This window comes from Podarcis muralis, chromosome 11, assembly GCF_964188315.1.
Source record: "Podarcis muralis chromosome 11, rPodMur119.hap1.1, whole genome shotgun sequence".
NCBI lineage: Eukaryota > Metazoa > Chordata > Lepidosauria > Squamata > Lacertidae > Podarcis > Podarcis muralis.
Genome location: NC_135665.1, coordinates 18,424,071 through 18,438,330, shown reverse-complemented (window position 1 = coordinate 18,438,330; position 14,260 = coordinate 18,424,071). Strand labels below are relative to the sequence as shown.

Genomic DNA, 14,260 nt, shown 5'->3' with positions numbered 1-14,260 from the left:
GAAACAATCCAGTGGGAGGGAAGTCACTGAGGAGAAGTCATTCAGGAGAAGTGTGATGAACCTTTTATGGCTCACCATAACAAATCAATAGGGTTTCCCCCTGTCATTGGAACGGTTCCATCATGTCATAAGGCCCGGAGCCTAAGGTCTGGAGAGCATGTTGATTATTAGAGCCAGGCAGGAAAACTGGAAGGAGAAGACTCAATGAAAAATAGAGATGATTTTAGGAACAGTGAACTAGATGTCAAAACACTTTTCCCTGGTAGATGCAGCGCTATGGTGAGTAAGAGAGTCTGAAGCTTAGGTCACATGCCCTCCTGGGAAAGGTGTTAGATATGGGCAACACTAACTTGAAAGAAAGGAGACAAAGGTCGCAGGTAGACAGAGGTTCAAAGTGTTTCCATATCAATTGGATAAGAACTAAGGACTAACTCCAAAGCAGACCTGAGCCTATTACAGGGGACCTCAGGTTGCCAGGGCCTTTAAAGAAGCATTTAACAAATGGGTACACAAGCACTCTGTGTCTTTCCCAAGAAGGGCAGAATGCCAAAAAAACCCCCAAAAACCTACTAAAGAGGGTCAGGAGAAAAGAATACAAAGACTTCCAGTGTGTACAATGTGAACATACCCTCCAATGTATCCAGACCAAAAACTAGGACTCACATCTTCTGGGTTCCGCTCAAACCACGTGATCCACACGAAAGTATGGAGCCCCCAAACACATGTTTTGGGGCGCAGTGCCGTCACACATGAGCACGAAACCCCAAAATGGGATGGCCCGATTTAATTGGGGTTCTTGAGGGGTATGATAGTCTAGGACAGAATTCAGTGAACTCGCGATCAACATGATGGTACCCGGCAAACAAATGGGAATGGGCTCCATCACAAGACATAAGATTTTCCTGCTGAAGGCTTCCTGGTATGAAGGCTGTCCATCAGAAGGTTCCACTAGGGCTGGATCAGGGGTGGGTAACCTCAGGCCTGGGGGCCAGATACAATATTCCACACTTCTGTATCTGGCCCTCAGGAACCTCCAACGCCATACCTCTTCCCAAGCCACATCTTCTCTACCCAGGCTATTCCCCTCACTGGCCCTGTTTTGCGCCCTCCTTTTGCCTGGTTGGAATGTGTCCTTGAATTCTGATCATGGCTTTTATTTGCCCAGATGAAGGATGGAGTTTGTGTAGAAACTAGCCTGCTGAACAAAGGCAGAGATTCCATTTGTTGCTCCACCTGCTTTTGCATTTGACCCTTTGAAGGTTGTTGCTCAGAAGGGCTTTGGTCCTCAGGCTGGAAGAAAGGTTCTCCATCCCTGGACTAGGTCATTCAGGCCACCTGGATCAGGAGTTCTATCTCAGGTTGGAGAAACACATGGTAAGAAATCCCATATACCGTATTTTTTACTCTATAAGATGCACTTTTTCCCTCCTAAAAAGTAAGGGGAAATGTGTGTGCGTCTTATGGAGCGAATGCAGGCTGCGCAGCTATCCCAGAAGCCGGAACAGCAAGAGGGATCGCTGTGCAGTGCTCCCTCTTGCTGTTCTAGCTTCTGGCTTAGCCCCTCAGTCCCTTCTCCCACCTCCTGGAAAAGCCCCCAAGAGCCATGCAGAGCGTGTGTGCGGCTCTTGGGGGCTTTTCCCCAAGGAGGGAGAAGGGCAACACCTACAAGTGTCGCACACATGCTCCACACAGCTCGTGAAAGGGAGCGCTGGGATGCATACAGGCTCTGCTCAGCGCTCCCTTTAAAGAAATTTGTTTTCTTGCATTCCCCCTCTAAATACTAGGTGCGTCTTATGGTCAGTTGCGTCTTATAGAGCGAAAAATATGGTACGTGGAAGGTAAAATAATTGCTAGGTGAAGGAGAACCATGACTGGCATTGTCATATATGGAGAAAACATATGAGGAGAGGTCTTCCTATGGAACCAGTTGGCATCTCCTTAAACAGCCTTTTGGGTTGCGGTTGGCTATTATGGTTTGCTTCTTAGTTTCTAGAAACAGTTTGTAATAAACTAATAACAACCGTGAAATGTTAAAGTCAGAATTTGTCGCCAGCAGCTGTGTTATATCTCCCTCGGGCTCCAGGAATATAAACAGAACAGAAAGGCGATCTTCAGAATAGGAAACAAACCTAGTTCTGTGACCAAACATTGCAATATCCTGTTTGTGTGTATCTATTTGAAAACATGTGCACTTGAAGTTAGAAATGCATGGCAGAATTTTTCTTTAAGATCCGTTTGAAAACCATGCCTGAGAACCCATGTATTCAGCCTGCCAGAGGTGGTGGTGATTCGGCTTGTGTTTCTGAAACAGTCTATACCCCATGCGGCACAGAAAATCAGTTTCGCAGGTGCAACTTTCAAAGGTTGTCTGTGTGATGCAGCACAGAAATCTGCTGTTCAATGAAAAAAGGATGGAGAATCTCACCAGATGTGTCCCGAGTCCTTGATGTGCCTAAAGCAGCTCTTTCGGATCCTGGCAAAGAAACAGGACCCCAATTAAACTGATCAAGACCTTTCAAGATGATGCCCTTTTTTGTTCATTCATTGTGCAGTGTTTTTTTCAAATGCAGCATGGGATAAATGCCATTCCTGAATGTAGCACTTGCAGTGCAGCAATATCACATTTCTCCAGCACTGTATGCTGCGGTTTTGACTTCAGAAAGTTTGTTAGAACATATCCACAGCAGGAGGAAGAAGAAACGCGCTACAAAATTAGCTACACATTTACAGAAATGATACCTGGCATTTTATAGCCCTGTAACTTGCCCTAAATTATTCTTCATACTGTAAATGTCTACAGTCGAGGTAGTCCCTCCCTTGATGAACCATAACCTCTAGATTTCACATTTTAAATACAATAGATTTCTAGCATTTGAAAAACCTGAGATGAGACAAAACGTATTCATTTTTTCTTCTCATTCTTTTTGAGAAATAGCCTCACAAAGACTTAATTGTGCATCTTATAACTGCAGCACGTCTTGCTGTTGCTAGACACTGGAGGACATTAAACGTGAACCTATATGAAGTTTGGTATGCTTATGTCTGGGAATTAATTTTGATGGAAAAGTTAACAGAAAGGGTACGTGAAAGAAAACAACGTGAGAAACTACTTAACTTTTACATAACCGTGGTCTTCCTTTATTACATATGCATCAAAGACAGAACATGCATTTAAACCACCTAAGACACATGGGAGCATGTGGAATGGTATTTTTTAAACCAGCAACTGTAGAAATAATTTTTTATTTGATTATATTACTAACCTAATTACCTGGACGTAGTTGGGGCCACGTTTTTTTGGGGGGGGTTAGGGGAAAACTGTATTTGATTGCTTGTATTTGATTATATGTTGTTCTTATATTCAACTAATAAAATATTCAAAAAAGAAAAGAAAAAGAAATTAGCCTGCTCCGCCTTTTGTTTTGTTTTTAATCTCCCCCTCCCCAAAACATCCTTGCAGAAGCCCTTGTTATTCCTTAAGGCACAAACCATCTATCAAAGACTGACTTGATAATTCTGCCCTGTCTGATTTGAATATAAAATGCCAATTTATCCATGTACATAACACCCTATAAATATTGGCTTTCCGCTGTGTGGCCTCACCACCAGCTCCCTCCCTCTGGTATGCACAAAGCACTTAGGGAAGAAGCAGATTTGACGGCAGTCTCACAAAGATAAGAAAGAGTGGGAGCCTCTGCTTCTTAACATTCTCCAAAGTGCTGTGCGAATGATAGAAATTCCTGTTGCTAACTCTCTGCCTATGTTGGAAGGCTTCGGGGAGAAGCAGGACTTTGTGCCAATCTAACATTCTCCAAAGTTCAGAGCAGATGGGTTAAGACCTCAAGATCCGAAATTATGCAGGATTTCAGAACGGCTATGAAAAATATGAAGAACGGATCTCAGTACAAGTAAAAAAAAATTAAAAATGGAACAATGGTAGATTTGTTCAAGCGGGTACTGTTCAGCCCTGTATGTAGCATTGCTATATTCTAATCTAAATCATGGCTACAATGTCATGCTAAGTGGGCGAGATGCAATTTTGTTAATCATCTAGATGGGCCGTTTAGGGTGTGGATTGCTCGACTGAATAGGGGCTTCCAATTGTGCTGCATTGGCTTTTCACAGAGATGTTTTCCCTGCATCCATAATACATAGGCTATTAAGACTACATAATAATACAGCTACTATTGAGCTGCGTAGTTGCGTAACAAGATCTTGCCGCAGAATAAAAGCTCACAGTTTGAGAAGATTTTCCATCTGCATTGGCAACTGCTCAGTTTCCTATTTATCTTTTATAAGACTCTGCGGGTTTGAAACTTAAGGCCCCTTTAAAACATTAATTTTTTAATGGCCGTTGAATGGGGAGTAGTTCGTTGACTTCACTCCTCAAAAATCTGGAGCCCCGTGTAAGAATCCATCTTGTCCAAATTTGCACAGGTTCCAATCCATGGATTCTCCAAGTGGTGGCATTGCATACAAAGCTGCCAGGTTCAGCCTTTAAGATAGGATTACAAGATGTCCCCGTTTCCCAGGGACAGTCCCCGGATTTACGAATAAGTCCCCAGACAAATTCCATCCCCGGAATGTCCCCGGATTTCATCTAATGTCCCCGGGAAATGCAACCTATCGGAGCAGCCTCCCAACTTCTGAGAAGGGAGGCTTCACGCTGTGTATCAGAGCTTGCGTGCAAGCAGGAGGGGGCAGGGATCTCTCAGTTAGGCAACAGGAAGCCTCCCTTCCCAGCTGAGGGAACCCCGCCCCCTCCTGCTTGGACACAAGTAGAAATGGGATTGGGGCTGCTCTGAAGGGAAGGGAGGCATCGCGCTGCCCAAGCCTCGCCGCCGCCACCGCTCTTGGCCCTCCTTCTCCACCTTCCATGCCTGACCCACCGCGCACCGCTTCCCCACCACCAAAGAACCAACAACTCATGGGCTGCCCAGGCTCATGGAGAAAGGAGATAGAAGCCTCAGAGGGGAAATGTGGCAGTTGAGGTCAAGGCGGCAGCCGCCCCTCTGCCACCGCCATCGCTGCAGCATCAACGTCCGAACATGTAGTATTTATTTATTTGTTTGTTTATTTATTTATTTATTTATTTGTTTATTATTTAAAGTGTTGCCAGATTCATTGGAAAAAATCTTACTCTAAGAGGACTTCTGTGTCTTTACGAGTTGCACAGAGGGAAGGGAGAACGTCGCCAAGTGTGGCTTCTCTCTTTGTTGCCGCAGGAGCCAGGAAATCTGCGCCTGGCTGAATGGTCTCATCTGTACATCTCTTAAAGAATCACCCTCGGGATCTGGGCCTGGCAGTTTCCACTTCAATTCTGTATGTCCTGTGCCTGTTTTGCAGTACCTGCAGAGGACCAGTGCAAATGGAAATGCTTCGCATCCATAACTCTGGATATGAAACTGAGAACAGGCTGTGGGATTGCAGGCTTGTTTCCCACTCTCCTTTGAAGTCTTTTCAGCTACTCAGTTAATTTAGAGATCTGATTAGCCCTAATCCGTTATTAACACCAACAGGGACATCAATGCCCTATCCAGCATCCATAGTGTTACTGGCCACCCCAATTGCTGGTGGGCAGTAGCAGGATTGCAGGGGTCTTGGCACATAACCAGGGTTTGTGTTTCTTGCAGAAAATGAGGCACAGTGGAGACTCATGTGTTTGTGAAATGTGGTTTATTTTACACTACAGTCATACCTCAGGTTGAAGTAGCTTCAAGTTAAGTATTTTCGGGCTGTGCTCTGCGGTGACATGGAAGTAATGGAGCGTGTTACTCGCGTGTTTCGCCGCTCGCGTATGCACAGACGCTCAAAATGACGTCATGCGCAGAAGCAGCGAAACACGACCCGCACACGCACAGACGCACAGTCGCGTCTTACATTTACTTCAGGATGCGAACGGGGCTCCAGAACAGATCCTGTTCGTATCCAGAGGTACCACTGTATTTAGAACCTGAATCTTGACACACACAGAGAGAGTTCGCAACATTTACATCTCCAGAGGGGTTTGTCCTTCCCAGCAGGGCGACATTGGATCGAGAGGTATCCTAAGCACCATTGCCATATCGCTCTGTAACAGCCTGCTCCAACCAGCCAGCAGTTCTGCCACCCTTCAGTCTCTGCATGGAGTTCTTCCTGCTCCTTCTTCCCAGAAAATCCCTGCTCCCCAAACCTCTTTTGTAAAACGACACCCTCTTTCCCTGTGTGGTATCATGCCCCTTGTGACCCTGACAACCTGCCCCTCCCAATTCTTCTGTTTCTGTCCACTTCTCAGCTGCGGGAAGAACGGCGCCTGCATGATCAATCGTTCTTAATGGCCCGGTAGTTACGTTTTTCTTGTGCTTTTCATAAGGGCATCGCTATCAGCAATCTCCTGAACAGGAGAACTGGTTCAGCCTGTATTTTTCACAGGCCTGGCATCTTCCCTTCATATTCCAAAAAGCAGCTAAATTCTACCCTAGCTGGATTAGCTCAGCTGGTGGAGCACCAGACTCTTAAATCTCTGCGTTTTGACCCCCGTGTTGGGCAAAATATTCCACGGTCCCTTCCAACTTGACAATTCTATGGTTCTATGACCCTTTATTAAACATAGGTATATGGAGAGTCTGCCCCCCCAAAAAAATTCATAACAAGGCAAATGTATGAGAACTCAAACCATAGAGCGAGCACAGGGGTAGCTGCCCTCCCTAAATCAATAAAAAAATACATAGACTAACTGAGGTTTTGTCCCCCCCCCCACAACAAAAGGCCTGCCTTCCCCCCAAAAATCCTGGCTATGCCCATTCCCCTCCTGTCCAAAAAAGGGGGGAAGAGGAAGAGTCTCAACATGTCGGATGAATGGGCTTAGACTCTCCCGTCACACCTTTTGTCGTCTGCAGCGGAAGCACATATTTCGTGCAGGAATAACAACATGTCCTGATGCCCTCCAGACATTGTGGGATACAAACCACATCAGCACCAGCAAGCATGCCCATTCCATAGCCCATTCCTGATCAACGGCCTCTGGTTAATGAAAGAGAAGCAGTCCACAATTGATTGGGCCTGCAGTAATATCCAAATGAGCCAAGAATCTTCCTTGCTACACAGAGTATGGATACCCGAAGAGCAATTGAGAAGGGGCTCTCTAAGGACCGATAGCCGCTTTTGCAATCTGCATGATCTTTCTGCTTTTGTCGTTCATAGGGATTTAGTCTTTGCATATTCCCAACAAGCAAAGACCAAATTAATTATGCATTTTCACAGATTGTGTATTTTCACCAGCTTTGGTTATTTGTATAGCAGGGGTAGCAAACATAGTGTACTCCAGATGCAGCCATCGTTCCAGACCCTTGGCCAGACTGACTGAGCCTAATGGGACTTGGAATCCAACAACATTTGCATAGCACCATGCCAGACCCTCTAAGTGTCCCTGTTTTCCAAGGAAAGTCCCAGATTTACAGAAGCCGTCCCAGTTTCTGATTTGATTCTGGAATGTCCTGCTTTTCCTCATGACGTTCCTATTTTCATCAGAGAAATGTTGGAGGGTATGGTAGGGTGTCCCTGTTTTTATTGGAGCAATGTTGGAGGGTATGGAATTATGCAACCCCCGATCTGAGGAGATAAGTAACTACACAACCTTTAGAAGACATCTGAAGGCAGCCCTGGTATACAGAAGTTTTTTAATGTTTAATGTTTTTATATAAGTTGGAAGCCACCCAGAGTGACTGGGGCAACCCAGTCAGATGGGTGGGGTGGAAATAATAAAATGATTGTCATTATTATTCTGGGATAGGATGTCCCTATTTTCATCAGAGAAATGTTGGAGTATGCCATGCCGACTACCCCTGCTGTATAATACACTACACAAGAGCTGCCTGCAGCCTCTGTTTGTCAGAGAGCACTGCAAGGACTGTTAATATATTACTTGCAATGCTTAGCTTCCTAAGGGAAGAGAGGTATTTGGATGGACTTCATGTGAGTTCAATAAATCCATATACATACACAATGGAGATAAAGCAGGGTTAGCTAATCTGTTTTATTGGACCAATAGTACAATTGTGCAGACTATTAAGTTTCAAAGTTCTTTGCAGGACCATAGTGGACAAAGCAAATATACTAAGAATTAAACTATTCTGATAGGCCCAGGGCAAAGACTCTTTTATGCATCTGTGCTCTGGTTTATTGACTTGGAATCATAAGGCACCAGGACTGAGCCCGCGTGCAAAGTAAAAGTTGTTTCCTGTAACAAATAGGGTAATTTTGCTAATGCAATGTACTAGGGGTAGGGGCATCTTAACCAGGGCTCCTAGCAGTCAGACACCAGAACGTTGTCTTCTGTGTCACCAGCACTGTCTTCTGACTGCAAGCCTTGCTAGCTGAATGTTGGCTTCAAGAGGCCATCTAGGTTTCAGTAGCTGCCTTCCTGAATATCCAGTCAGTTGACACCATGGGATAGGAAGAGCTCAGTTGGGTTTGTTTTGTAGATATGGAATGGCCCAGCTTCCCAGCTCTCCTATGAAGCTCAGAGGGGCTTCCAAACGAAACTTTATAGGCACTCAGTCTGAATGTGCAAAGGGGAAAGGCACAGGGTAAACTCTTCCCCTCAATGATGCTATGCACCAAGTACACCCCTGACCAATGCATAATCAACTTTAGAATGAAGCTGCTTCACCTGCCCATTAGGGCTGGGCGATATATCGATATATCATCCCAAACAGGTTCAAAGTCCATATCATGATATCGTTTTCATAATTTCTGACCTGGCAATATATTGCAAATCATGATGTGTGTTAGGGCTGGGCGATATATCATCCCAAACTGGTTCAAAGTCCATATTTCATACTTTTTTACCTGGCCTATATTGCAAATTAGGGTGGGTAGGTGCTATGCCACAGTGTTAAAAACCAGCGCTACTGCACACAGGGTTTCCTCACTGTTGAAGGTTCCCATTCCCATGTTGGAAACTCCATGTGTCAATTAGCATCAGCTGGGAAGGGCATTCAAGAGCATCACTGAGGGTGAAGGGCTGGTGGTTCCCACTTGCCATTTCACACATTCAGCTGAATGCACAAAGAGTGCTTAAGAGCTAAGTGTATTATTAGTATTATTAGTATTAGAATTTGTAAACCGCCCTATACCCAGAGGTCTCAGGATGGTTCACAGAACAAAATCAAAATATAAAACCACAAAATACATAATCAAAATGAAAACAGTAACACCCCCAAGTGTATAGAATTGCAACTATACAGCAAAGCAGAATAAAGCAAAGCAGAATGATGCAAAGTTGTTTTAAGTCCTTCAATGTAAACCCAGCTGAGAGCAGCAGGACTTGAGGAATCTATTATCACAGAACAAGGAGACCATGTCCCCTCCAGAGATGCCTCTCATTTTACTGTCATCAAAGAACAATTTGTGAAGGAGGAGGGGGAGAATGACAATGTGACATCACAATCCGAAAGGCCGGATGGTGGAGAAGAATGAACATTTCCCCTGTCTATTGCAACCATAGCACAAAAAAAGTATTTTGGAGACTTATGCATGCTAAGTGAAATACCGTTATTATACTGTAGTTGCTCAATGTATGTAGGGGAAATAAATTTTATTGCAAGACAGGGACTAAAGATAAATAAATAAATAATTGTAACAGGAATATGTAAGTGTGTGTTCTGACACATTAAAAGAATAAGCCACATACAAGGAGAACAAGAAAAACGAGCCACAGGAAATTGCACATTAGGATATGCGTGACTCTGCAATGGATTCAATGAAGTTACACAAGTGTTTTAAGGAACTTCAAGTGTTTAATGAGTCATTCACAAGCAACAGTATATTCACCTGCCAGCTGGATTTGGGTGCTGGTTCCATTAAATGACTGGATTATATTTTTCTTTTTACATTAATTGAATACCATTTTAATACTGTATGTTAATACACCATGGGAACCTCTTGAGTTAGTCAGTAAATGCCTGTTTTAGAAATAAATGAAATATTGTTGAAAAGTTGGCAATCCTCTTAACTCCTATTTTTGGATGTGAGAGCGTTCCCAAATTCTTTAATCTGGAATAAAACAGACTAGGGGCTCAGCTACATTAGTAAAAAAAATCAAAAAAATCCAGCGCTTTGAATGTGTTATAAACATACAAAACCAGATGGCATCGGAGAGCAAATAATGTTTCTTTGCAATTTTACATAGCATTTTTTTCCTTTTGTCATAACAATTTAATTTCTGATTTATTTATAGTGCTTTTTCCCCATGTGTAGATCCACCCTAGTATGGGATGAGGAGAAATTGCTGAAAAAATCTTTTCAGCATATGTCAGTGTTTCATTAATTCAGTGAACAAAGTCAGTTAACTACGGTTGTACCTCGGGTTAAAAACTTAATTGGTTCTGGAGGTCCGTTCTTAACCTGAAACTGTTCTTAAACTGAGGTACCACTTTAGCTAATGGGGCCTCCCGCTGCTGCTGCACAATTTCTGTTCTCATCCTGAAGCAAAGTTCTTAACCCAAGGTACTATTTCTGGGTTAGCAGAATCTGTAACCTGAAGCGTCTGTAACCCGAGGTACCACTGTAATGCAAATAGAGTACTGGGGATTCTGCTTCCTGTTTGTCGCTGCTGGCACAATCTCAAGATTAAAATGATTTGCCAGGTTTTACCCAAGATTAATACAATCACAGTGTCTAAGGCTGCAGTCCTATAGTCACCTTCCTAGGAGCACGTCTCATTCAATGGACATGTTGTGGAGCATAATTTTGTCATCATTACTCACACTTTCACATGTGTTCAGCCATAAGTCCATTCCCTTCTATGCCCACATTTGTCTGCAAATTTTTAAATTGCTTTAGCTTTTAAACAGCTGCTGAAAACTTTTCTATTCTGCCAAGCTTATCCAGGCAATAAAGAATAAATCTCTCCATCAATGTCTGTTTTTAACTTTTTAATATGGTTTTACAATGTGGTTTAAAGTATTCTTGTCATAAGGCACTTTTTATGAAATAGTGGTCTATAAATATTTTAATAAATAAAATATTAACAATAATTTGTATTTACATATGTATCAAATATGACTTTCCAAACAAGTTTTTACATATTTCAGAATATATTTTATCCCAAAAAAAAACATTTTAAAAGTTGTTTTCATAATGTTTTGGGCGAAGAACTATCGCAGTAGAAGTAACCCGCAACTTAAACGCATTTAACTTGTGCACATTCAGCTTTACAGGCTTGGCAAAAAAAGGGAAGAAAATCAAAAAGGAAAAAAGACTTTAGCAATCCCACCCGCCATTGATACCAATGTGTTATGACAATACCTGGTTTTGGCTTTAGGCACTATGCCAGGAACATAACCCCAGCATAAATCGAGAGTCACCTGTATTCAGGAAAAGTCTGATGGAGAACTATTTTTCAGTTCATACATTAGCTGAGGAGGTTGGGGACTGGGTCAGTTCAATTTGCAATATATGAATTCCTCAAGCATCCTCAAACTGGTGTTGTGGAAGCTATGCAACCTGGTGTTATTGAAGCAACTGAAGGTAATGTAATCCAAGAAACAGTAGCATGATCAGATGTGACATTCATCAAGGAGTGGAGTGGGGCTGGGGACCAGAAAATGCAACCTTGTGGATTCCTTAAGAAAAGACACAAGGGCCAGTATTTTGATTTCTGATAGGGCTCTTAAAAGCTTCCTGGTGCACAAGCAGTAAGTGAGTCAAGCCTTTTCTGGCATAGAGATGATTTTTTAAAAGGAGAAATTCACCTGTTTAAAAAGCGTTTGGTTCTCCAGCAGTTGTTAGAGAGGCAAAATGCAGGGGAGAAATGGACTTATAATGAAACCAGGCTAATGACACTTAGCCTGAGAGCAACATCAATACACATGCTTCTGTTGACATTGTGTCATTCAAGCCAAGTTGGATGTGAGCACTGTCTATTAGTTTAGCTAAGTTCAAGGTGCTGGTGGTATACAAAGCCCTATACAGCTTTGGACAAGGATATCGAGAAGATCATCTTACGCCTTATATATCCAAGGGGTTACTCTACTCCGCAGGAGACGGTCTCCTGAAGATAGCATCTTTTCAAATGGTCCACTCTGTAGAATGGAGAAACTGAGCTTACATTTTGGAACATCTTCCCATGACATACCATGTTTTTAAATGCCTATTTGTGGGTTTCGGTAAAGGTTTTTTAAATCAACAGTTAACAACAAATGAATATCCAAAGATGAAAAACTGTAAAACAGGCATGAGTTGCATGTGAGTTAAAATAACAAACTCCAAGTGAAGACAATTGGTGTTATCAGATCAAGTATAGCTTCAGATTTGCCATGAGGGCTGGGTTGAAAATGGCGGCTCCTCTTTATATGTCACAAAAGAATGCCCAATCGTATAAAAAGTGTCTTATTGAAATCTCAAATAATGTGTGATTTTCTGTTATGGCTATATTCCAGAGTGAGTGCTATCAAGCATCCAGTGCAAGATTTTGGGCTGTTTTCCACTGAGTCACAATTACTATTTGTGCTGCCAATATCATATGTATTCTTTTGACAATGTATCTGCATTGGCATCATCCGAAATATTCAGTAACATTAATTTTGGACAAGCAAGTGGCTTTAGTAATACTTCCCATCTTTGTCCAAATTAAAATTCCAAAAATCCCTATTTCCTTCTGAGAAATGTTGGAGGGTTTGGAGTTATCCCACCTCCATGCCATCTGAAGGCAGCCCTGTATGGGGAGGTTGCTTTAAATGTTTTATTGTGTTATTACCGTATTTTTCGCCCTATAGGACGCACCTTTTCCCCCTCCAAAAATGAAGGGGAAATGTGTGTGCGTCCTATGGGGCGAATGCAGGCTTTCGCTGAAGCCTGGAGAGCGAGAGGCATCGGGTGCGCACCGACCCCTCTCGCTCTCCAGACTTCAGGAGCTATCCGCAAGCCTTGAGCCCAGGGGGAGTTCCCGCGGGCTCGCAAGGCTTGCGGCAGCAGCCTGCAGCCCGGAGCATGGGGCGCCCTCCGGAGGACGCCCCGTGCTTTGGAAAGGGTTCCGCAAGCCTCCCGTGCCCGGCGGGAGGTCCTGCCGGGCGCGACAGGCTTGGGGCGACAGCCTGCATCCCAAAGCATGGGGTGCCCTCCGGAGGACGCCCCGTGCTTCGGGAAGGTGTCCGCAAGCCTCCCGCGCCGGGCGGGAGGTCCCACCGGGCTCGCAAGGCTTGCAGGCAGCAGCCTGTTCTGGGGGCTGGGGTCGGGGGAAGCTCGGGCTTCCCCCACGCCAGCCCCGCACCTGGGGGGGGGGGAATAATTTTTTTTCTTTATTCCCCCAAAAAAAAACTAGGTGCGTCTTATGGGGCGGTGCGTCCTATGGGGCAAAAAAATGTGGTATGTTGGAAGCTGCAGGGCGGCTGGAGCAACTGGAGGGATGTCCCCCATGCTTATATTGTGGAAGTGCTTCAAGGTGTTTCACCGAAAGCAATCCAGAAATGGAACTAGGCTCGCCACATGTCAGGCAATTCCTGTTTTTGTGTGTAAACACGACGTCAGGGGGGGAAACCCAGAAGTTGAAAATCACCATTTTGGCGGGGAGGTTTGGGTTTGTACCCAATTTCGGTAGTGCTTTCCTTAAAAAAAAAAAAGCTCATCAACTTTGTTGGCACCCTTAAAAAACGAAACTTTGCAGGTGTCTGGACTTTACTTTTTGAAATACGGCAACCCTAAATCGAACGAAATAAGCAGCTAGGGTTGCCGTATTTCAAAAAGTAAAGTTCCAGGCACCTGCAAAGTTGTTGAGCTTTTTTCTTTCTTTTGGGGAAGATCCTCAACATGGTTGTGTTGTGGGGTTTTTTCTGGAAAAACCCCCAATGGGCTGTGCTTTAGTTTCTTTCTAGGAAACCCCGAAAGCTTTCGAGGTTTATTTATTTATTTTTAGACCCACCCCCATAATTTGTTGAGCATTTTTCTTTTCTTTCCCCCTCAAAAGCGCCATCCCCCTCCTCAAAAAAAAAGGCGGGAAAATCCGAACGAAGACCCTTCCCCTCACGAGGCCTTTTGCCCAACCAACGGGGACAGCTCGCCCCCCCCCCCCAGAAAAAAAACCCCGCCGCCTTCTGGAATGTTCTCGTGCGGTGAATACCCGACATGCCCCGCGCTGCCGCCCTCTTCCCGGGCACGTTTTGGGCCACCGGCTCCCTCTCAGAGGAGCTCGTCGGCCGGTTTCCTTTCTTCTTCTTCTTCCTCCTCCTCCTTTTCCCTCCAGCCTCGCCGGGACTCGCTCTGCGGGTTGAGAATGGGACGG

General features: G+C 44.2%; 1 protein-coding gene across 2 annotated transcripts in view; it reads left to right on the top strand.

The window, feature by feature from the left end:
- The window catches only part of GRAMD2B (GRAM domain containing 2B), a 60,794-nt gene that overhangs the window by 11,426 nt on the left and 35,108 nt on the right, over positions 1-14,260 (top strand). The gene's annotated exons all lie outside the window — the stretch shown is intronic.